This window comes from Balaenoptera acutorostrata, chromosome 20 (assembly GCF_949987535.1).
Source record: "Balaenoptera acutorostrata chromosome 20, mBalAcu1.1, whole genome shotgun sequence".
In the NCBI taxonomy this organism is placed as follows: Eukaryota; Metazoa; Chordata; class Mammalia; order Artiodactyla; family Balaenopteridae; genus Balaenoptera; species Balaenoptera acutorostrata.
In genome coordinates, this window is record NC_080083.1 from 938268 (window position 1) to 962776 (window position 24509).

The 24509-nt window shown below is 61.9% G+C and overlaps 1 protein-coding gene across 3 annotated transcripts in view; it reads left to right on the forward strand.

The window, feature by feature from the left end:
• Positions 1 to 1531: 1531 nt before the first annotated feature.
• The window catches only part of RAI1 (retinoic acid induced 1), a 106954-nt gene continuing 83976 nt past the window's right edge, over positions 1532 to 24509 (forward strand). For all 3 annotated transcript variants that reach the window (XM_057536430.1, XM_057536427.1, XM_057536431.1), the window contains exon 1: positions 1532 to 1969. The gene's annotated coding sequence lies outside the window, so the exon portion shown is untranslated. The remainder of the gene's footprint in view (positions 1970 to 24509) is intronic.

Below are 24509 nucleotides of genomic sequence, written 5' to 3' on the forward strand. Positions count from 1 at the left end.
CCCCTCTTGTCACCGCCCACTGAGGTCCCTGGTACCAGGCCTTCCCTGGGTTCTCCCCAGAGCAGGGGAGGGCAGGGAGGGCAGGAGGCTGGACACAGCAGGGGGTAGAAGCCCCTGGATGTATGGAAGCCCCGTTCCCCCTCCTCTAGCTTGTGACCTAAAGTACTAACAGCATTCACAGCCTCCAGGCTCCGGGCTCGACGCTCCACACTCCCACCTCCTTTAGTCCTCAGGAACCCCGGGAAGTAGGTGCTACTCTTACCCCCATTTTACAGATGAGGAAACTGCGACTCAGCATGTTAACTGGTTTTTCCAAAGGCTCCCAGCTGGGCCCAGAGAAGCCAGACTTAGAGACGAGGTCTGTCTCCCCCAGAACCTGTGCTTAAAACCATGCTGTGCACCCTCTTATCCCACTTCTGTCCGGCTCTCAAGCTTGCCCTCGGGGGTGGTGGCTGAGTTGGGTGCAGGTCTTGGGTCTTGCTTGTCACCTTAGCTTGAGACCCTGGACAGACGACTTCACTGCTCTGTGCCTCAGTTTCCTCGTGAACAAAAGTGGTGGGTTTGCCTCCTGGGGGGTGGAGGGGCCGAGGGTGTCAGGATCAGATGAGAGGACGTGTAGACAGGGGGACAGTCCTCTGTCACAGAGTAAGAGCACCGTACCCACCACCTGGCCTTACCTACAGGTGAGGATGCTGAAGTTCCCGGGACCCTGACTCCTTGAGAACCCTCCCCTGCTCGTGGGACCAACAGACCCCAGAGGCCGGGTGGAAGCAGGAGGCCTTCTGCCTCAGCTGTGGCGAGTGGAGGCTTTGGGGCAGGAAGTCAGGGAATCTGTAAGCGCATAATAGGTTCACTCACCCATTCATTCAGCATTCCTCTGCCCAAGCTCTGCCAATGGCACTAGAATTGCATCCAAGGTCCCCACCAGGCCCTGGTAGCCCTACAGCTCTGCCTGTCCCCCTGCTCTCTCCTGCCTCAGGGCCTTTGCACTTGCTCCTCCCCCTGCCAGGAATGGTCAGTTCCCTGCCCACACCCGGCTAAGTAGCCCCTGTTCTTCACTTCACTAATGACTAGCGCTCATTACTCCCTGGAACGATCTTCCTCACGTGTGGAGGCATTTGTTTGCTGTCTGTCTCTGCCCACCAGGGTGCCAGCCCCATGACGACAGGACCACTTGTCTCTGCTGATTTTGCGTCCAGCGAGGTGCCAGTAAGTGAAGAAATCCATGCTCGGCGGCCTACTGAGCTTAGAGGTCGGAACGTTTCCCAGACTGTGAAGGGGAGGTCACAGGAGGGCTGTGGTGGGTGAGGGCGGGAGCCTGGCCCAGGGACCCGGCCAGAGCCTGGGAGCATCTGAAGACCGGTGCCGGTCCACGTCGTCCGCCCGAGGTTCCGGCCCCGACCCCGACCCCGGCCCGCGAGTCCTGAGGGCCCCCCCCCGGAGTCCCCCGGCCAAGCCCCCTCCCCCCAGGTCCGCGGCGGGCGCGGGCCGCCAGGGGGTGCTGTCGGGGCGCGCGGCCCACCTGGCTCCCGGGCGGCGAGCGAGCGCAGCCAGGCGGCCGGGAACTTTTCTCCTCGCGCTCTCGCCGCCTTCTTCCCCCGCGCGCCGCCCGCCGCCGGCTCTTCCTGCGCGGAGGGGACCGCATTTCCCCGCGGCCCTGCGACGCCAGCAGGCCCGGCAGTGCGCAGCCAGGGCCCGGTCCCCGCGCCCCGGGCGCCGCCCCTGCCCGCGGCTGCGCTCGGAAGGCGAGGTGCGGAGCGAGGCGCGGCCGGAGCGAGAGCGCGCCGAGCAGGCCGCCCAGCCCGCCGCCCGAGCGCCGGCTCGAGGAGGGGGCGCCGAGGCCCACCCTCTTTCCTGCCTGGCTGCTGGCCGGCCGGGCCGCCGCGCCCCGACCCCCATGGCCGCCCGGGTCTCCGGGCAGAGAAGTCGCAACGCCAGACCCCGGGCTCCCGAGTGAGCGCGCGCTGAGGTGAGCACCGGGCGGGGGGGCGGGGGGCTGCGGGGAAGTGCTTTGTGTGCGGGGGGCGCGAGGTCACCGGATGGCCGTCCGGGGAGCTGCGGGGTGCGGGCGCGAGGAGCGAGGGTCGCGGGTGCGGGGGCTGTGCGCGCGGTGGCGCCGGGGGTCAGCCGAGTGCGGGTGGGGACCGGGGCGTTCGCGCGGCGCCGGGGCCGGAGGCGAGCTTTGTGAGTGCGTCCGGGTGGGGGGCGGGGAGCCGACTTCTCCGGGGGGACTCGGGGCCTGGCGGGGCCACGGCGTGGGAGCCAGGGCCTCGAGGGACGGCGAGGGCTGTGGTGGGGAGGGGTGGCGCGCGGGGCTCTCAGCGGAGCCCGCGGCGGTGCCCCCTCGCGGGCGGCGGCGCCCGGGCCTGTGCGCAGGCCGCGCGACCCGGCAGGAAGCGGCCCCGGAGGCCGGGGAGCTCCGACGCGGGCAGGCCCGGGGCGCGCGGGCCTTTCGGGGTGACGTCACGGTGGGGGCTCCGGCCACGCGAGTCCCGTGTACCCGGACGGACGGCGGCGCGCCGGTCGGGTCCCTGGCCCCGCGCCTCCGCGCTTGGGAGGCAGGGGACCCGGGAGGAGGACGCGGGGACCGGGCGCAAGGCAGTGTCGCCGAGCGCGGCGGGGGGGGAGTTGCAGGTCGCGGAGTTGACATTTGGAGCCTTGGTCGCCGGGGGCGGCCGAAGAGGGGCGGAGGGGAAGCGAAACACCAGACAGGCCCGAGGCCGCGGCGGCCCCAGCCTCCTGGGGCGCCCGTTTTCCCAGCGAGCTATTTCCCTTCTTGGGCTCTGGGTCGTCCTCAAATCCACGCCAGGGGCCGGAGTGCGGCCCGAGCCGTGCCCTGGTTCGGGCAGCCCCCGACGGGCGCGGCGCTGGGGCTCGGGGCCTGAATGGAGACGGCTGCCGAGAGTAACAATGCGCTACTGGGGGGCTGGGGGAGGGGAGGCAGCGCGCCTGAATGGCGACCCGGGCCCCGGGCTTCCCAGGCTTTCCGCAGGCTCCGGTCCGGGACCCATGCGGGACCCTCACGGTTCCCTCCACCCACAGTGCCCCCCCGCATTTGTCTTCCAACGCAGCGGCGTGTTGAGGATTCAAGGGCATTACATCTGGTTGCAATCCAGTTTCATGCCGCTGTTGGGCTGTTAAGACCTCGCGCTGACGTCAGAGCAGGGGAATTACTTCTTTTTATTTTATCTTTTTTTAGTTGTCTGCTGCCCGGGGAGGGGAGGCGGGGTGGGTTAGGCGAATTCTGATGTGGAGGCGCCAGCGCCGTGGGAGCCCCAGGCTGGCGGCTCTGCCTCTCTCCCCACACCGCATCCTCCATTCAGACCTGGCTCTGCCTGGGGTCAGGCGCACCCTGGGTGGGGGCAGCCCTCGCTGCAGACTCAGTGGAGGCCCCTCCCGACTGACCACACAGCTGCATTTCCAGAGGCTTCCCTGGGACGTGGCCTCAGGATCTGGAAGCTGGAAAGGAATCTTCTAGTTTCCCACCCCTCCCCCTTGACAGTGAGGGCCTCAGGAGTGTCCAGAAGGGAGTCCTTAGGAAAAGTGGCCTTCTGGGTAACACAGAGGAGTGGACATAGACATTCTGGTTTGGGGGAGGCTCAGCCCCAAAACTGTGGCAAAGGCTCTCACAGGCAAGAGGCTTGGAAAGAAGGAGAATGTGTCCAGGGGTGATCCTGGCCCCAGAAGCCGAGTATGGAGTGGGCTGAGTGTGACCTTTCCCAACAGCCAGAAGCTTCTGTAGCTTCCTAAACAGAGGGGGGTCACCCGCTCCGTAAGGGTCTTTCTCTCCCTGTGGACCAGGAGGCCCCTGCAGGCAGGGACCCTGCTTATTCCTCCTTAGACTCTTTAGTCTGGACTGTGGCTTCCAAACCCTCAGCTGTGACCTATAGTAAGAAATGCATTTTAGGTCACAATTCCATTCACACCCACTGTGTGTAATGGAAAAAAAAGTTTAGTGAAATAGCTCTTTACTCTGTTATGTACCCTGGTTTGATACTTTCTGTTCTAGTCTATTTGGGTTTTGTTTTTTTTTTTAATTGCTTTCTGTGACCCACTAAATTGATTTCATGATCCACTAATGGGTCCTACCCAGAGTTTGAAAAAACAGGCCTAGAAAATGAGTCTGCCTTCTATTCATTCAACAAACATTAATTGAGGCCCTGACAGTTTCTCTCAATTTCTTCTTTTTGAATTACTCAGGTAAGACATGGATTTGTTCTCATTGCGAACAATGCAAATAACCCAGAAGTACACAGAGTAAAAGTGCCCCCCCAGGTAACCCCAGTTAACACCTTGAATATGGTTTGCTGTTCTCTTATGCATACATGTATCATATACACAAATACATAGTTTCCTCTTATCCCAAACGAGACCGCCCCTCAGGCCCTTAGTGGTCAGCTCCCTTTTCCTTCCTGTTGTCTTGGCGGGGTCACAGGTGGGGTGCTCCAGGGCAAGGCTTTGGGTGACTCCTGGCTCCACCACGTCCTGAATGAGTTGCTCACCTCTCTGTGCCTCTGTGTCCCCATCTGTGCAACGGGGGTAGTAACAGTACCAGCCTCACAGGACTGTCGTGAAGCTTTAACAAGCGAGTGAGTCCACGTCAACCCGTGAAGCTGAGAACAGTACTTGTCCCAATAAACGTTAGCTGCCACTGTCACCATTATTATCACCACTGTCTTCCCACGGCCGTCCACGTTTGCACCTCGTTGCTTTAATGGCGCCTGTGGCTGGGCAGGGATGTTCCCCCCAGCGACGGGACCAGGCGGAGCCCTGCACGCCGGGCAGCGTTCCTTCGGGAGAGGCACCTGGGCTTACTGGCCCACCAGGTATTTTCCAAGGGCCCCCCGTTTCAAAGTCCTGTGCTTAATGCACCTGCCTCCAAGGTCACAGCCCAGGGGTGAGAACCAGATGGTACCCAAGGGGACAAGTGGGAGCTCGTGCCAGGTCTTGGCAGGAAGCAGGGCCTCGCACGGAAACACTGGCAGGTGTTCTGGGGACAACGAGGGAAGGAGTGGGTCGGTGTCTTTGGCGGGACTTGGTCACGCGGGGAGGGGCAGAGGGGACCACGGAAGCCAGTTCCAGGGTGGCGGGCAGGTAGCCTGAGCTTTAGGATCCAGGGGTGAGTACGTCCCAACTTGACCAGAGTTGGGGCTTTGTGGAGGTGGGGGCTTCCTGGCAGAGGGGGCTTGGAGCAGGTGCTTGGAGCACAGGTAGGTGATGAGGGGGCATTGCTGGCAAAGGGAACACACCAACGATCCTTCGGCAGCTGCAGCGGGCATGGCCGGTGTCCTGTGGCCAGGAGGGAGGACTTGGCTCAGAAAGAACGTGGTGGGAGAGGCTAGCTGTTTCCGCGGCCTCCTCACTGGCCTCCCTGCCTCCATCCTGCCCCCTCCCAGCGTGGGCCACACTGCAGAGTGCCCTTTCTCAACCACGGCAGTGACTCCCCGGGGCTCCTGCTGCCCTCTGAATCAAGATCTGCTCTGGAGTCCTTCCCACGCCGTGCGGGCCTTTCTGGTCCTCCGCCTGCTCTGGCCCCACTCAAGCCCCGTCCCCTCCTGCCACAGCCGAGCCCCCTCCCAGGATGCAGCCCTGGCATTACTGCCTCTGTACGTTGGCCCAAGCTGTTCTTTCCACCTGGGCTGCCCTTCACCTTCCTCCCTGCGTCCCGAGACCCAAACAGACGTCCTGTCCCCTCCTTCTCTGACCTCCACGGCAGAACTGAGTCATCTCCCTTTGTCTGCGGCTGAGGCATAGCGTTTATCACAGAATTATCGGTAATTCTGTCGGTGTCTGTCCTCCCCGGGAGGCCAGGGCATCCAGGCCCAGAGCTCGGCCGCCTCCTCCCTGCGGCCCCAGCTCCAAGGGTGAGGCCGGGGGCGCAGGGCGCTCAGAAGTCTTCCCGGCAGGAAGGGCCGGGTGAGGTGGGGCGGGGGAGCCCAGCATTGTTTCGGGGGCCCCTGTGGGATCTTGGGGATTCTTGGGGCGCCAGTCAGGGGACTCTGTTCATCACCCTCAGAGGAGACGGGCAAGGCCAGAGAGGGGCCCCTGCTCCTTCCGGGGGGCCGAGGAGAAACTGGCTCGTCCTGTTTCCCGGGATGGAGGCAGAGCCGTGCCCCGTGCCTGGGTGGGTCACCGGGATCCGAGACTGGAATGTGACACCAGGGTGGGTGCCAGCAGCTGGAGGTGCAGATGAGGCTCGGCTGCCAGAGGAGAGCTTTTGCTCTACTGGTTCTCGAATCTGTGTGGATGGTGTGTGTGGTGGTGGGACACCGGTGGGGCGGGTGGGGAGGAGGAGGAGAGGGCGACGTGGGAAAGGACGCCTAGTCAGGAAGGACAGAAGGACGGGCCAGGAGCACCAGGGCTCTGGCGTGACCAGCCGATCGTCGCTCACCCAGCAGACACCCCCTCCCCGCCACGTTTCTGCCCCTTGGCCCTGGGCTTGCCGGCCCCGGAGATGAGATGCTCAGGGCCGGTGGACAGCAGGCGTCCAGTTTCTGCATGGTGATCGGTCTCAGGGGGAAGAGGTCCCGCAAGCCCGGAGGGGAGCTGTCAGTTAGGAGGTGTAGGGGCCCAGTGGGGGGGCTGGGGCCCCTCAGGGTGAGGACGGGCCCCAGGCTGGGGGTCCCAAGGGAGCTGGTGCAGACTACGCCGCATTTGGCCCCCTCTCCTCCCGTCCCCTCCCTGGAGACATGCCTCAGTCCAGTCTGGGCAGCAGGGCTGAGCAGGGGAGCGGCCCTGGGTTTGGAATCAGGACAGGGTTTGAGTTCCAGCTGCTGCTTCAGGAAAGTCACGCCCTCTCCATCCCCCCTCCCCTGTCCCCCCCCCCCCCCCCCCCCCCCGCCCCAGCACGTTTCCCCTCCTGTCCGAGAGGGGGCGGTAACTGCTGCATTCAGTGTGCTCTGTGATCTGGAAAGCATGGGGTCAGAAACACAGGCCAGCCCGGGTTCACATCCAGGTGCCACCGTCCTTTCAGGGGCTCCGTCTCCCCCCCTTTGAAACGGGCACAGTCACAGGCCCCTCCTGGCTGCTGGCGCGTGGACTCGGCAGGGACCAGTACTCTTTCTGCTGAAGGACTGTGGGGGAAGGGGTCGCTGTTATCACTCCTCCCCTAGCCTTCCCTGCGGCGACGTTGGCCCAAACCAGGAGTTTGGTGCCTGTTCCTTCCCCCGCCAGGCTGAGGTGGATGGATTGCGTGTCTCTGTCCCCCGGTGGGGCAGGTGAGAATTACAGTTTTCCGGCCAGAGTTTCTGTTTGAAAAGGGGCTTTGCCCCGGTGCTGTAGGTGGACTTGGGCGGCAGTGTAACCACAAACCCATTCATTTCTTTGTGCATTCATTCATAAATCACGTACTGAGTATCTCCCGCACACCAGGGTGCTGGGAACACAGCCGTAAACACAGACTTTTTTGGCCGTGAACACCTTTCAGAGTTCAGCTGCCTGGGTTCACATTCTGGCTGTGCCGCTTGCAAACTCAGACAAGTTACTTATTTGCTTTACTCATCTGTAAAATGGGGGAAATGGCAGTGCTTGCCTCATAGGGTTGTTGGGAGAATTAGTGAGTTGATGCAGATAAAATTCTTAAGACAGAGCCTGTTTTAATACAGAGAAATACACAGAAGGTGCTCGAGGATGGTTCTTTTTTATTCCTGCCCTGAAGAATCTCAGCACCTGCTCGGCACTGAGGGAAGGCAGTCCAGCCAGGGCCTTCCGGAGAGGGGTGACACCCGGGAAGGGGGTGGCAGCCCTCCGAGCCCCGCCCCCAAGCCCCGGCCCAGGCAGGCCGCTGCGCCAGGTACCTCTCCAGTCAGACCTTCCGTGCGGCCCTGGGGCCAGGTATCTGCAGCAGGAGCCCAGTGGGTGAGGCCTGTCCACCTGGGAAGGTCTAACTGTGCCTGCACCAGGTGGGCTTCAGACTTCGAAAAGTAATTTCAGTATCGAGGGTTGAAGCTGAACGGGTTTTCTGATTGACATCCTCAGTTGCCGGAGGCCAGCAGACCACCTCTGGACGTCCTCAGGCAGGTTGCTCCAGCTCCCTGGGCCTCTCTTTCCTCATTTATAGACAGCAGAAACAATAGTAGCGACATCATCATTTCCCTTTTAAGAGGATTGAATGAGATGATGCCTGTAAAGCACTCAGCTGTACTTGGCACATAGCAAAGTGCTTAATGATGTTGCCTATTAGTAATAATAATTCTCAGAAAATGTAAATTAAAAACCATCTGAAAGATTTCTTCTTGGGCACTACAGCTCCTTAGAGGTGTGAAGTTGTAACCCTCCCACTAGCTAATAGGACAAAGAATTGTTACAATGATGCAGAGACTTTGAGGCCCAGGCAAGCTTAGCTGCTGAAGCAAAGTCACACGGGAGCCCAGGGCAGGGTGCGGAAGGGAGAGCAGAACTGGGTTTTAGTCGGGTGCTCTGTGATGCTTTGAGAGTCATTCCTGCAGCAAAATGGTAACTGGTGATCAGCACTGATACACAGCTGAGGTCAAATGGGCCTGTATTCTGGAAGCTTCTGGTCTGCTAGGGAAAATGAAATTTGTACATGATTATGATAAGAGGAAAAAAGGTAAAATAAAAATCACCCTTTCTACTGGGGGAGGAAGGGAGAGTCGTGCATTCACTCATTTTGGGGGGCGGGGTGCCAGGCCTCAGGGCAGCGGTTCTCAGCTGTGGGTGATTTTGTCCCTCAGGGGACGTTAGGCACCGTCTGGAGACATTTTTGGTTGTCTTCACGGGGAGGGGGGGACGCTGGCATCCAGTGGGTCGAGGCCAGGGATACTGCTTAGCACCCTGGGATATACAGGACACCCCCCGCCCCCCCAAAAAAATTACCTGGCCCCAAATGTCAACAGTGCTGATGGGGATTGAGCCGCCTTGCCCTGGAGAAACGGGTGACTACATGGCGGCCGCCCCTGCCCTTTTGAAGCCCACAGTACCTGAAAGACATGATTCATAGATGTGGATTCAGTTGTGATCGTGTTGCAGCTAAGAAGGCGCTCCTCGCAGGGGAGGCCTTGGGGGAGGGCTTCCAGGCCGGGGGCGCGGGTGCAGCCCTAGCAAAGGCAGAGAAGCAGAAAGGCAAAGGTGTGTGGTGGGAGGGGCAGACGCCTAGTGTGTGTCTGGGGCGGCAGTAGACAATGACCCGGCCCCAGGGCTTCCAGAACCGGAAGGCCGAGGACTTCTCTGCTTTGCCTGGTTTGAGGCAACTGCGTCTCCTAGCATGCTGTGCTCTGGGGGACTGGTTGGGGGTGGGGGGAGTGCTGCCCTCCGAGGGGTCCCAGCTCTGCCCCTTCCCTCATTTGCATCCATCTGATAGGTGGGAAAGAGAAGCAGGAAAAAAAGGAGAGGAAGAACAATACTTTCATTTCAAATGCAGATAGGGATAGGGGAGATGGGAAGGAATTCGGTTTAGGGTACCTTTGAGAGGAATTCGGTTTAGGGTACCTTTGAGAGGAGCACAGAAAATCCCCACCAGGGCCCAAAATAGCACTAAAAACAGACGTTTTGCCAGATCAGACTTAACTGAGTGGCTCTCTCTTGTCGAGTCCAGCAGGATGTGGACGGAGCTGGCTTTGTTCCCTTAGGGTGACATTGACCTTTGGGGCCCCCTCCCTGGCAGATTAAACAGAGGCGCCCTGGTCTCCTGGACAGGACAGGAGCCTGGGGAGCTCAGCTTGAGCGTTCCAGAGGGGCCAGAGATGGTGGCAGGGGGCATGCCCGGCAGCAGGGCCAGATGGGGGAAGGCAGAGGTGCGAGAGGCCTGGTTCCTCTAATAAGTGTATGCCTGGCTCTTTGGCTGCTGAGAGGGATCATGGAGCAAAGCCATCATTTAATGAGTGCCTGCTTTTGTGCTTGGCACTGGGTGGTCCTCTCTAAGCCTTATTAACCGCCTCGTACAGATTATCAAGGAAACTGAAGCTCAGAGAGTTTAAGTGACCTGCATGAGGTCACACAGCGACCAAATGCAGAGCTGAGATTGGAAACCACATCTCTTGGGCGCCAAAGCCAGGCCCTGCCTGCTGCTTGCTCACCTCCTCATGGTGGTCACTCATCCAGTCAGCAGATAATGTCTGACTGTGAGATAGTACTGTGACCTGGTGGGAAGTTTTTAGAGTCAGAAGTGGGCTTGAATTCTGACGGGAGCAGTTTTAGTCTCTGGAAATTGGAGCTTCCTTTCATCTGTCAAGCGGGCATAACCACACCTTTATCCTGGAGTTGCTGTAAGGGTTAAACTCTGCATGGAAGGGGACAGGAAGGGGAAGAGGGAGGCCCCGGGAGGTTAGGACCTGCCCTGGGCCACCCAGCGCGGCAGGGCGCAATGAAAGAGCCCTGGGTAGAAGGAACCAGGCGAGATTGTGGTATCTCCGTGCAGTATCGGTGTTGGGTTTCTTTATTTGAACCGGGAGAGAGGGCAGCCCCACTCTGCAGGTAGAAAAGGTGGTGTGGAATGCGGGTGTTTATTTTTCTTTGCCTGTGAAAGCCTTGTTTCAGCTCAGGCCGATAGGGCTTCCCAAGACACTGCAGAGGGTGCCTGCCATGCTGAGGGGTCTGCCCAGGTGCCTGCCTAGGGTGGGCACTGAGGGGGCACCTACCAAGCCAGGCTCCCAGTGCAGCCTGTGGACCCCCAGAAAGAGTGAGGGTGGGTGAAGGCCATGAAACTGGGGCGTCCCTCTGCCTCCTCGAATTTGGCGTTTCTGGTCCCATTCATCTCCTTATCTCTGGCAGCCCCCTTGGGTTGCTGGGAAGTCAGGGGCAGCCTTCCTGATTGACAAACAAAACAGGCCTTGCTCACAAAAGGAGAGGGGAGGTTGGCTGGACCGCTCTGGCTCCCCTCCCCCTGTCCCAGCCCCTGGCTGCAGGCATCGCTCCTGCCCCACCCAGAAGACACCCTACATTCTGAGAGGCAGTGAGGGGGCTGCAAAGCCATTTTCAGTCAGATCGCCCTGGCTGGTCCCCAGCCTCCAGCACTAAGGAGGTGGATTCTAGGATCGACGGGGTGGCCACGAGGCAGGGCTTGCTGTATGGTCGGCCCCTCCTTCCCTTCAGCAGGCTGGGAAGGCAGCATGGAGAGGAAGCCAGGCCGGCAGGTAGCAGAGAAAGACATCGGATCCAGGGGGAGCAGCAGAGAAAGCAAACAAACAGGGCTTTGTGTGGTTGTAGATTGGCGGCTCAGAAGGGAAGCCGGCTGGTGGGAGGGGGAGAGGGAGGGGGAGGAGGGGACCGCAGGCCAGGCCAGTGCTCTGGGCAGAGATAGGTGGCTGGAGCAGCTCAGGCTGGGTGGCCACGGAGCAGGGAGTGCCACTGTGTGTGGACAGGCGTCTGGAGTCAGCCTGGCTGAGTCCCAGCCCTGCCACTTCACTCCTTAACAGATCTGGGCTTGTTTGCCCACCTACCCGGGCAGAGCCACTCACACAGGACTGGGGAGATAAGTCATCCGGCCCGACTGGCCTGGCCTGTCGTGTGAAACCCCACCCTATGGGGATGCAGGCCAAGAAGGGGTCAGGGTCTGCCTGGCGGGCTGCCAGCTTGGCCGGGTCTCCTGGGAGGGCACTGCGGGGGCCTGGACGGCAGCCGAGCAGAGGAGTTTGCACTGTCCAGCAGCAGATGCCTGGCGTGTGGGTGGGCAGAGGCCAGCATCTCGGGCCCCAGGCCCTGGCGCGGAACGTCTGCACTGTGGTGGAGGGGCCATCTCGGGGCCAAACCCTGGATCCTAGCGGGGCTGGCCCGCCTGTCCAGGAGCGCGCGGCTCCGCCTCGGGGAGGGCTTGGCAGGAGCGGGCAGGCCAGACACGCAGGCAGCTGCATTATCGCCTCCGGGGCCATGTCCTCTCCTCCCCGACCTCGGGAGGGCAAACGCCCGCGCTTTCTGGCCTCCCTTCGCTCCCGGCGGCGCCCCCACCGCGGCCGCGCCGGAGCCTCCGCGCGTCCGAGCGGATGAGCCCCGCTGGGGCCGAGACCGCGACACGGGGAGGGCGGGGCGGGGCTGCCGTTGCGTCGCCATGGCAGCCCCCTCCCGGCGTGCCCCGCGCGGCCGCGGGGCGGGGCTTCCAGGCCCTGCCCCTCACCTCGCCAACCCGCGGCTTCCGGGAACCCGGGCGGGGGGCGGGGTTTACAGGCCCCGCCCCTCACAGCCCGCGGCTTCCGGGAACCGGGGCGCGGGGCGGGGCTTCCGGGCGGTCTGGCTTCGGCCGGGTTCTGCTCCCGCGTCCGGTGCCGGTTGCTGGGGAGCTGCGGCCGTGCGTCCTGCGCTGCCCTGCGGGGCGGGCCTGGGTATAGCTCTGCCCCTCGCCCGCCAGCCGCCGCTCCTGCTTGGCGCCCCTTCGGGCCTCGGCCTTTCGGTGGCCCGCTAGTCACTCCCGGGCTGCCTTCTCTCCCGGGGCACTCGCTGAGCTCTGCCCGCCCCCACCTGGCTTGGGCAGGCCGCTGGACGTGGTGCAGCCTTGGGCCTTGGAAGGAAGGGGGGCTCTGGGCGGGGGCAGTCGTCCTTGGCCTTTCCCGAGCCTCGCCTGGGGCACGCGCACCGGGAGGGTGAGAATGGGCTTCAGCAGCTGCGGGAGGGACTTGATATGGAAAAGAACTTCTCAGGCCTGAGCCTGTTAATAAAATCACCAGGTTATAAACATGTTGATTTTAGAAAAACATAAAAATGCCGTAAGACAAGTAAAAATCCCCTATAATTCTACCCCCAGGACACACCATTGTCAACATTTTTTCTCTAGGCATGTGATAAACAACATATGATAAATGTAATAAATATAAGATGTGGAGTCATGCTATATATTTGGTTTTGTAAGGCAGGTGGTTTAATACCTTTTTTTTAATCACTATACAAGGAGGACAGGCTTATTGTAGACTTTTGGAAAATAAGGCAGGTTAAAAGAAAAGCAGTTCACCCCAACTCCCAGTCTCCAAAGGCAGCTGCATTTGACTTTTCTTCGCCCCCCGTTCACGGGGTCTCTGTTTAAGTATGCCGCCACTCCTCCCCTGTGTACCATCTGACATCCTGCTTTTCTCCCCTCCTGTTGTGGGACCTGCTCCTCTTTCCTGAGTCTGTGAGTCTGGAGGGAACTGCAACCAGGTCTTGGGAGAGCTTCAGACAAGAGTCGGGCTGGGGGGCTGCTTCCTGACTTAGTTCGCCCTCTCCCCATCTGCCGACCCCAGGAGCACTTCCCCACAGCCACTCACTCTGATCGGCAGCTTGGGCAGGGGCCACCCAGCCTGAACAGGTACGTTGAAGACTTGTGGCCCTCGCTGAGACCCAGGCTCCAGCCGCAAGGCCACACCGAGGTCCCAGACCTCAGCCTCATCCGGGGCCTCCTTTGCCCGGCACACTGGGACTCAAAGACCCCTTGTTGGTCCTGTGGCCCACCTTCTGCTCCCTCTCTACCTCCTAGGAGCAGGTTTCTGCTGCCCTGGGCTCCTTAGCCTCTCCCCGGGGGTGTGCGGGCCTGGCACCAGGCGCAGCCTCCCTCTGCCCAGCTGCCTCTCGAGCTACAAGCTGCCCTTGCCCCCATCCGTCCCTCCTGCCAGGCCTTCTCTTCCCCATTCCTCAACAGTTCGATTCTAACACATCCCAGCCCTGTGTGAAACAGACCTTGGAAAATCAGAGTTGCCAAGGATGGATTGGCATTTAAAAGGCATCCAAGGGTTGGGAAAAGCCGAAGAGGCAAGAGAGCACAGGGCCCTGTCACTGAGCAGCAGCAGGATTTAGTGGATGGAAAATCACAGAACGCTCCTTTCCCTGGAATAACACCCTAGGCAGAGGGGCGGTGGGTGGGGTACCACACAGCATGCCCCACTGGCCACCACCTGCCGTCACTGCCGTGTGCTCTCCGAAGTGAAAAGATGCGGAAGGGATGTTGGGAGCCTGCAGCCAATGGCCCTGTAAATTGTATTCTTTCAGCAAGTTTGTTCATGTATAAGATATGTAAGGCCTGCTTCACTTCACCTGTAGCAAGGAGGCGGCAGGGTTGGGGCTGAGATTGGTGCTCTGAGCGGTTTACTTATCTGGAGCTGCTCTTCTGGGCTGGGCACCGCCTGCCATGTGGAATTTAACCAAGTGGCAAGATGGGTGTGTGTCTGTGTGTGTTCCTGGGCTTGGGGGCTGTGTGTATGTGGCGTGTGTCTGTCAGTCTTTGGGGGGCTCTGTACATGGAGGGTGATGGTTCCTGCATCCAGGCATGTGTGTGAGTCTGTGTGTGTCGGATTGCTGAGAGTGAGCTCGTGTGTGTGATTGTGTGTACCGTGGGGTGTCTGTGTTGGTGTCTGTGTGTGTGTGTCTCGGTTGGGAAACGAGTTGAGGGGACAGGTTTTGCGAGCGTGTCTTGGGTGCTTACATGTGCGGTGGTGTCCACGACGTGGGGGGAGGACACACGTGCTCCTCTGTGTGTCTGCATTTGTGAGTGTGTGTGGCTGAGTCTGTCGTGTGTGTGTGTGTGTGCGCGCGTCCTGTTTCTGTGTGCACGTGGGGTGTGGCGCAGGACTTTACATCAAAGGCAGAGGCAGTGGCCGCCGGCTGGGTTGCGGAGCATCCACTTACAGCCCCGGGCACTGGGAGGGATGGGTGCCTGGCACGCCTGTGTTCTGCGACCCCTGTGTGGCTGGGCCTCAGGCTCCAGGAAGGACTGGCCTTGGGGACTCAAGGGAGGCGGATGGCCCTGGGCCTCTTCCAGCAGAACCGGGCCTTCCCTGCCCTGTGACTCAGAGACCAGAGGGAACTCCAGGGTCAAGGTGGTCTGGGCCCACGTTTGACGGATGGGGAAACCGAGGTCCAAGGGCACACAGCCTGTGGTGGCCATGGCAGCCCCTAATGCCAGGCATGGCTCCGGCAGCCCCCCCGCCCAGCCCCCAGGCTTCAGCTTCCTCTTCCGTGCCTGGGGGCTTGGTTCCCAGCCATGCTCCTCTCGCACAGAGGCCAAGGCACAGAGCAGGCAGGGGTTCGTCGGGGGTCACTCGGCAAGTCGAGTCCAGCCTGGAGGCAGGCAGCAAGAACAGCAAGGAATGATGGGGAGACCCGGCTCTGGGCCCCAAGTCCCAGGAGCACATCCCAGCTCTGGGGGCGACTCTGCAGCGGGGCGTCGTCTCTGTCCCTTCCCTGCAGCTCCCGGCCCAGACGCGGCCCAGTGGCATTCGGTTTTCCTCAGCCTCGTGACAGCCCTCAGCTCCCCCCACCTCAGCAGCTAACCTGTCTGTCACTACTTTCCTAATGAGGCTGCCGAGGGCCCCCCGGGACCGATGATACCTTTGCAGGCCAGCCGGCAGCTGAGAGGGTGGGCCGGCCTCAGGGTCAGGCTCGGGAGGGGGCAAGCCCCTTTTCCTGCCTGCAGCCCCAGCCGCGAGGGCACTGAGGTCCGTCCAGGCCCCTGAGCCTGCTGCTTGGGGGCAGGGGGCGCCCGAAGGCTTTGGGGAGGCAGGAAAGCCCACACCGGCCACATTTTTCTTTGGCGCCGCGACTGTTTGTAGTAACAATACTTCATCTGGCTGATAAATGTGTTTGCAGGCCTACTGTGTGCTGCTGGGGCTAAAATCAGCCGTGATCTGGCTGTTCATAAGCCCTGCCCTTGGGGAGCTGTGGCCAAAGCAGGAAAGACAATAATTAAGTTGTTTGCATCGTTACACTTTCCCGTGTGGGGATACGCCTTTGTCACGAGCCAAGACAGAGGCATGGGCCAGACTCGCAGAGTTTCTCTAACAGAGAGCAGGCGTCCTGTGCCTAGGCTGGGCTGTGCCGGCCCCTGAAAGGCTCAGCTAGGACTTGAATGAGTCAGGGGACCGAGACCCTTGCTGTGTGGCCCCCGGCCACTGCCCACCTTCTCTGGGCTCCGAAGGGGCTAGAAGTTCCCTTCCGGCTCCATCACCTCTGATGGGAGCTCGGGCAGCCGGTGTCTCCTCTCCCAGTGCTCTCTGCCCTCCCCGCCAGGGCCCTCGAGACATCGCAAGCTACAGCCTTGACTTTGGAATGCCAGAGGCACTGCCCCAGGGGACCCCGGGAGCCTGCCCTCAGGCCCCACCTCCTGCTGCTCTCACAGAGGCTGCCCCTGGGCTGAAGGAAGCTGGGAGGAGACGAAGCCAGAGCGTCAGGCCCAGCCCCTCTGCAGCAGAGGGAGGTGTCTGTTCCTTCATTCGCCTGCCCACGAGTGTGTCCTGCACGCCTTTATTTTTTAATTTTTTATTTTTAAAAATTTACTTATTATTATTTTTATTTCTGGCTACATTGGGTCTTCGTTGCTGTGAAGCCGGCTTTCTCTAGTTGTGGTGAACGGGGGCTACTCTTCGTTGCAGTGCGCGGGCTTCTCATTGCGGTGGCTTCTCTTGTTGAGGAACACGGGCTCTAGGCGTGCGGGCTTCAGTAGTTGTGGCTCAGGGGCTCAGTAGTTGTGGCGCACGGGCTTAGTTGCTCCACGGCATGTGGGATCCTCCCGGCCCAGGGCTCGATCCTGTGTCCCCTGCATTGGCAGGCAGATTCCTAACCTGCGCCACCCGGGAAGCCCCTGGACGCGTTTAATTGCCGGGCACTGTGCTGTGCATTAGACCAGGTGCCACACTGGTTGCCGTCCTGCCACATCTGATCCCCAGACCCACCTTGAAGGCCCACCGGTGTTTGGGGGGGAAAAAAGCCAATGGGTTGCCAGGGAGCGGTCCTCGGGAGACGTCACGTCCAATCCCAGCTTACAGCTCACCTGGATTATTGTGGTCTGCTTCCCGCAAGACCACGCCTGGTGGCCCTCCTACAGCCTGACACCCAGGTGGGGTGGGAAGGCACGCCTCCTCCTAGCCACAGCCCCGCGCCTCCCTGGTGTCCTGGCTGTGTTGCCCGTGGTGATGCAGCTTCCTGGTTACGAGCCCAGCCTCAGGAGCCAGACCGCCCTGTAAATCAAGTCCCTGTCCAAGCCTCAGTTTCAACAGTAAGGACCCACGGGCTCCTGGAGTCACGGGAGGGATTAAATGAGAGAATTTTTAAGGGCTTAGAACTGGCTTCAGCGTTGGTTGCTGCTCTTGTGTTGAATCGACGAGCCACCTGCAGGCTGAGACCTGGGTTCCAGCTCCCTTGCCGGGGACCCTGTGTGGCACACGCACCCCCAGGCTTGTTTCCCCAGGTGTTTCTTTGGGAGAGAGACGCCTGCCGTCCCCATTGGACCTCGTCCCTCACCGTCCAAAGACCTAGTCTTGGGACCCGGACTGGGACCCCGGGGACCTGGACCCCCCACCCCGTCCCAGGCGGGGCCCCTGTGGGTGGGGCTTCTCTTGGAACTCAGGTCCCGGCAGCCCTGGGGTCCCGTGGCCCTTGAAGGGTCTTCTCGTTCTTCTGCTAATGAGCTGCATTAATGCTTTGTGGCCTCGAGCACGGGTTTAATTGCTTCTGTCCGGCTGCCGGCCTGCGTGGCCTTCCATTACCCGGAAGGTGTGCGGGGGGGGGGGGGGGGGGGGGGGAGGCTGGGGGGTGGGATGGACCAAGGTGGGCTCAGGCTGCGTGCGGGTTCGTGTAATTGATTTGCTGCCCACCCTTCCAGCGCCCGGCCAGCTCCGGCTTGGCGTTCAAGGCCCTGCGGGACCGGCTGCTGCCCGTGACCTGGCCTCACCCTCTGGCACCCACAGTAACAACGGTGGTCGCTCACTGCATGCCAGGCGCCCGGCGGGCAGTCCACGTCACCTCTCCGAGGCCCGACACCTCCCTCTCCCACCCTCCCTGACATCCATCCCTGCCCCTCCCAGGTGAGCCTCTGTGCCCCAGGGGTGGTCTGGTCCCCCTGCTGGGGGCGGGGCAGCCCAGGGTGAGGGGAGTCAGTTCCTTGAGGCTGCCTGGTCTGGCTGTCCTGCCCCCGCATGGCACCTGGGGTGGCACAAGGGTTGCGGCTGCGCTGTTGCCCTGAGCCCGCTGCCCGGGCTGGGGGCCCCGGGGCCGTGGGAGCGATGGAAACCTTCCAGAGCCTTGAGGCTTAAGGTGTTCCCGGTGGGACCTGCCTCTGCTCCTCCCCAGCCCACCAGCTGAGCTTCGGGGGTGCGCCCAGTCCAGGGCAGCTCACGTCCCCTTCTCCCGCGGGGTCCTTCCGTCCCACCCTCCCTTCTCCCTCGGGGGGAGGGGGAGAAGGGAAGGGAGACAGGAGAGCTGGTCAGCGGTTTCCCCAAGGTGGCCTTCTCCTCCCTGCCCTCTCCCCTCCCCTTGCACCCCAGCCCCTCCCTTAGCCCCCTCCAGCCCACCCCCTCTGGTCTGCACCACCCGTGTCTCCCGAGTGGGCTCCTGCGTCCCCCTCCCCCCGTGCCACCTCAGAGACAGAACCATAAAGGGTAACGCAGTGCCCCTCTGTGGACGCCGACCCCGGCCCTGTCAAGTTGGGGCTCTGCCTGCCAAGGATCCCTGTCTGGGCGGGTGGCCTTAGGAGGGAATCCCTGTACTGCGGTGTGAAAAGGACCAAGTTGGGGGAAGCAGAGAGCGTCTTTGAGCCCAGACCGGGAAGGTCAGGGGAGGCTTCTAAGCCCGGCCTGGAAGGATGAGTGTGAGCTCCTCAGAGAGGCTGGGAATAGCCCTCTAGGAAGGGGGGGCAGTTGGAGCAAAGGCCTGGCGGACGGTTCGGGGCGGGGGGTAAGGGATAAGCACACAAAGCCCAAGCGCACAGATGGAGGTGAGGCCTGAGGCTGGAGATGTGGGCAGAGGTCTCTTTGCCACTCAACACTCTTAGTGGTTCCCTGCTGCCCAGAGGGCCAGATGCGTCCCTCTGAACTCAGGCCACCTCATCTCAGGACACAGCCTGGCCTCAGCCTGGTTCCCTCCACCAGCACAACCCTTGGTGTTTATTGTGGGCCGACTGTGTGTGTGCAGGTGGTGGCGGGGGGGGGGTTGGCAGTGACTCTGTGTGGCTCTGGGGCAGTTGGGCCTGCTGGGTGGGCCTCTTCTGTTTTCCTGGGGTCCTGGCACAGCTGGCCTGCAGCCAGGACTCGGCCTGCTCCGTGCTGGCCCAGTGTCCTTGCAGACAGGATGGAGGTGAACGGGCAGGCTGCCAGGGGCGTCAGGTGGCATCCCAGCCGGGCGGACAGTCCTCCCTGTTTAATGAGGTGGTGGAAAGCTGGAGGGCGGTCTCCATTGGCTCTGCCCTGGCCTGTCTAGGGGAGAAATGAGGCCTACACGGGTTGAGCACCTACTGTGTGCCAGGCTCTGCTTGAAGCTCGGTACCACCCCCGCGGCAGATCCTGCTCCCGTCTCCTGGTGCAGATGGAGGCGCTGCGGCTGGCGTGGTGAGACGGCGGCCAGAGGCGCTTAGCTGGGGGGCAGGTCTGTGTGCCTTCAAGCCTGCGTGTGTCCCCATGGGTCTGCGCAGCTGGACTGTGGGCTGGCGGGGAAGTGGGCCTGGCCCTTCGCAGCTGTGTCTCTCAGGGTGGACGGCACGTAGCAGATGCTCCACACATGCTGTGGGCCGAGGATTGGGCTGGGGAGCTGGGCGTAGGGTTCCTAGGTGCTGGAAGGTTCTGCCGCCCCCCCCCCCCCCCAGCAGCTGGCGGGGCGGGGGCTTAGTGGGTAAGGGGACTCGGAGACTCCAGGCTTCTGGGCAGAGGAGGCGGCTGGGAGGACGGCTGCCCCCGGAGGCTGGGCTGAGGGCCGGCCACACTGAGCCAGGGGCGCTGCTTGGGGCGTGGATGCCGGGCGGGGTTTGGGTACAGGTGGGGGCTCTTTCTGACCTAGCTCCTGGGCACGGAACCTTTGGGAGGGACCAGGTGAGAGGAGCGCATTCTAGTGGCAGCCAGGGCGAGAGTCTGCACCCGTAATCTTTCTGGTGGGGGACCCCCGTAGTTCAAGAAATATGTGAATCAAGGTCTGGGGCTCAGGTTGATGGGGGGGGGCGTGGTGGGCAAAAAAATACCAATAACAACCATAACGGCCACAGCGTTTGTATCAGGTATCGGGTACGTCATCTGTACTCCCGCTCACAACCCCATTTTACAGATGAGGAAACGGAGGCTTGGGGAGGTTCAGGTCACAGAGCAGAGCTGGGATCTGACTCCAGGTGGGTCTTTTCTCAAACTCCACTGCCCCCTTTTCTTTTGTTCCTTGCCACTCTGCACAAACCCCCCCTCCCCAATGTGGCTTCTCTGAAGGTCACCCGGCCTTGTTCTCAGAAGTCCTGGAGGTGACACCTTGGAGGAGAGACTTACCTCCGTCCGTCCCTCTTCGGCCTCCCCGATGGGACTGTCTCTGGGAGCAGGTGCCGGCTGCTCAGCCCAGCTCCTCAGAGAGCGGCCCGGGTGGTCAGGGCCACAGGCTTGCTGGCCTGGAACTGGGGACGCTACCTCAGTGGACCTGCCTGCAGGAAGGGGGAGTGTATATCAGCACCCTCACTTCTGAGCGTCCCTGGTTGAGGCTGTGGATGCCCACGGCACCCAGTGCTGTCAGGGCAGGTGGGACAGTCAGGCCACAGTGAACAGGGACTTGCGACCTCGCCTCTGCCATGCGCAGCCCCACGGGGTGACCTTGGCCCGGTCGCCCCTCCCTCTGGGCCTCCGTTTCTATCCGTGAAATTTGGGACCAGCATTGGGGATGTCTGGATATGGGACGCGGCAGGGCAAGGAGGCTCTTTCTGGTGGGGACAGTCATCCGACCAGCGCAGTCCTTGCCCGCAGCTGGCCTCGGTGGAGGAAGCTGAGAGCTTGTGCCCAGCAGTGGGCTCCACGGGGGGGTTCGTGAGGGCCCGGAATTACCAACGTGAGTTCCGACCTCGGGGTCCCCACGTCCCAGCTGGGTGATCTCGCTGAGTCAGTCACTTCAGTGTCTGGGCTTCAGTGATCTCATCGGGAAAATGGGGCTGCTCGTGGCACTGGCCTCAGAATAACGCGTGAGCATTAAGGGAAATTCCACTTTGGCCCTCAGGCCAGCGTCCAGGGCACAGAAAGTGCTGGATGAGTGGCCTCTGCTGTTGGTATTGGTGGTGGTGTCATCAGAGGTGTCAGTCGAGCTTTTGGTCCAAACTCCTAGTTCCCCATCCTCCCGAGCCCATGGTAGGATGAGCTTCTGGGACGGCTTGTGGTTGGTTGGGGTCATGTGACCAGGTCTGGCCAATGAGACATGTGTCCCTCCCTGGCTGGGTGTGTCACTGCCAGGGCCACCTGCCAGGCCTCTTTCCCTTGGCCCAGGTGTGACGACTTGGTGAGCAGGAGCCTCCCTGCCGCCCTGGCGGACCTGCAGTGCGAACGAGAAATAAACCCTTGTTGTTTTGCTTTAAGCCCTTGAGGTTTGGGGGTTTTGTTACAGCAACATAGCCCAGCCCATTCGGACTGAGGCATCGTGACTTTCGTCAGCATCGTGTTCACGTGTGCCCCTGCCAGGTCCGTACCGCAGGACCGTGAGCCGTGGAGGAGACCTGGCAAAAAACAGGGCGTTATTGCTGACCTGTTCCCAGAGTCCTTCCTCTCAGACTCTCGCTCATTTATTCACCTTCTCGCTAATTGGTTCACATCATTCATTCATTTATTCAGCAGGTGTTCCTTGAGCACCTGTTCATTGGCCTGAGGGCGCCCACAGGACGGTGGGGAGCTGGAGGTCGTTGTGCAGAGTGACGGTGCCCGGCCCAGAGAGGGCCAGGTCCCCCATGGGGCTAGCGGTGGGGGCACCCTGAAAGGGCGGCGGGCAGCAGACTTGCCGAGCTGGGCAGCGGGTGCTGCTCCAGCAAAGGCTGAGAGGTGACAAGAGACCTGGGCGGTTGGGTGTGGCCGGCAGGGCTGGGGCCAGGGCACGGCCAGGCTGGAGGGAGACTTTGGCCTTCGGCGCGGTGCTCTGGGCTGAAAGATGAGGCTGAATCACGGGTAAAACAGAAGGCCAGCACTTGGAGAGGGAGACCAGGTAGGGGCCGGGCCGAGGATCCAGGTGGGCAAGGGCCGGACAGGGGTCTGAAGAGGAAAGGCAGGCACAGGAAGAGCCTGGGGGACGGCCAGTGGTCCCGGGGGAGTGGTGGGTGGGTAGGGGCGCCCGGCACAGGGATGGGGAAGGTTTGGGGGATCAATGCGGTCAGTGCCTGAGCCACATCCAGGGGTGACGTCTCGGATGCAGGTTGGTCAGCAGACTGAAGGAAAAGGATGACCACCCTTCCTGCCCCAGATCCAACCACTGATTTGGGGGTGGGCCTGGGCTGGGAGGGGTGGCACATGCGTCTTCTCTGTGCCGTCTCAGGAGAAAAGAGGATTGAAACTTCGACAGGGGGAACGTTATAAAGATTTCACCATTCAAATGGAGGCTCTCCTGTCTCAGAGAACAGGGTGTTGTACCCATTGCCACGCATTTACTGAACCCCTGCCCTGTACCAGGTGCTGTTCTGGGTGCACGTGGATGAACAGAGCCGAGGTCCTGCCCTGCTGGAGCGTCTGTTCTAATGGGAGACGGTACCACAGAGGATATTAGAAAGCGATAAATGCAGTGAGGAAAAAATAGCACAGGAGTCGGGGAGCTGTTTGCAGCTTTAAACTGGGGAGTCAGGAAAGGCCTCCTGAGCAGGCGACTTGAGGGAGGTCGGTGAACCTGGGGGACATCTGGGGGGAATGGCCGTGCAAAGGTCCTGAGGCAGGAACATGCTGCACATGTTGCAAAAACAAGAGAAGGGGCCAGTGTGATGGGTGGAGTGGGGGAGGGATCGGGAAAGGCCTCTGACCACGGCTGACTTGGCTTTCACCCCAAGAGAGCTGCCCTGAGCTGACCTAGGAGCTCACAGGCTCCCTGGGGACTTGAGGGACCAGCAGAGCTCAGAGAGCAGGAGAAGGTTCCTAGAGTCCTCAGGCCCTGCAGCCTGATGGGCCTCAGAGGCTACCGCCCACCCCATCTCCCAGAAATAGAGGAGTGGGTACCCCGCCACCCTCGTCCCCCTCCCCCTCCAGCTTCCCTGCACTCCCCTCTCTGCTCCCTTTGCCCTCCAGGATCGCTCAGCCTGCAGGCCCGGGCCCTCTCCAAGTGTATGTGACCTGGAGGAAGCAGCAGGAGTGGGGGCTGCCCTCCAGGGGGAGTCCCCTTGGTGAATGTGCGTGCCCGCGGCCCGGATCGGGGGCTTGGCTCCCACGTCCTCCTGCCCGCCCCTCCGGCTGCTCTCACTCCCGGGTGAGGCTGGGGGACCAGGTGGAATCCTGAGGTCTTGGCGCTCCCGGGCGGGATCGGCCTCGGTGGGTCACAGCCTCCTACATCTTGCACGCCTGCTGTGACGTCCCCAGACAGTGCATCGTTTGTCACGCTTGAGACCCAGGGAGACTCTGTGTCCCCGTGTCCCCGAGCCCCCATCCTTCAGCGGTGGCCGTCTCTACCCACACTCTCCTTCTTGTAACCGAGGGGTTCCAGACAAGGTGAGGGACACAGAGCGATGGCCCAGAGTCTGGAGACCAGGTCCCTGTCCTGGGCTGGGCACCAGCACACTGACCCAAGCCTGTCCTGTACGCGCTCAAATCCTCTAGCCCGGGTGGAAGTGCCCACAGCATCCCAGCTTTGCAACTGCGGGGAGCTGGGGGGTGAGTCCTGTGCCCCGCCCCCAGCTCCAGGCGCAGAGGGGAGTGCACTCAGGGGCAGGGTGGGCCGGGGTGCCCCTTTTACAGGCGGGGAGGCTGAGGCCCAGGGAGAAGAGACTTACAGTAGGAGCGGGGCTGCACCCCGGGGGTCTCCTGCGTGGTCGGGCAGCAGCCCGGGAACCACTGCAGTGCCAGCCCCTGGCCTCCACCTGTGAGGAGGACGGTCCACATCCCAGCCTGGGTCGGGGCAGAGCTGGGAGCCCCCGTCCTGTCCTGTGTGGCTGTTCCTCTCAGTCCCCCCGTTTGGTCTCTCCCACACGCTCAGAAACTCCCCTTCTCCGCCCATAGCCCCCACTTCCTCCTCATCACCCTGGGCTCCGGGGGCCCTGCTGGCCTCGTGGCCTCCGGCTCTGGTTACCCCTGTTCCGTGGCGCCTATAAGCTGACCCTCCCTCGTCCCAGCTGAGAGCAGTGGCTGAGCACCCCTGGCTGCCCCCCAGGGTCTCTGTCCTCGCAGCCCTGGGTCTGCCCCCTGCCCCCCGTGCCCTTGCAGGCCGCTGACCTCCCTCCTCTGGGCCAGGCTGTGGCCTCCAGGCCTGACCCAGGACCTGCTGGGCCTTGGGAAGGCGGGCGGGCCCCTGCCCGGGCTCGTTGCACCCTAATACCGGGTCCAGAGTCCGTGCCCAGGCACGTGGCCGGCAGCTTTGCTCTGAGTGTCAAGGGGCCCCCAGATATGAGCCCCAGGCCGGGGCGCATGCGTGGGTGCAGCTCCCAGGGTTGGAAGCTGCTTGTTCTGGAGCTGGAGAGCGGGAGCCTCGAGGGGCAGCCCCCAGAGTCGTGCCTCGGGAGGAGGTCCTCCAGCTGGGCGCTCACCCTGGACGCCAGCCGCCACGCTGTGGGCACGCTCGTGGGTGCTCCTAGCTCTTCCACGGCCCGCGCAGCCTGCGTCTCACACACACACAGGTGTGCCAGCTGGCCTCGGACCAGCCGGATCCCGAGGCACAGACGGACACGCGGACGAGGGCGTCGGGCTGCTGCACGT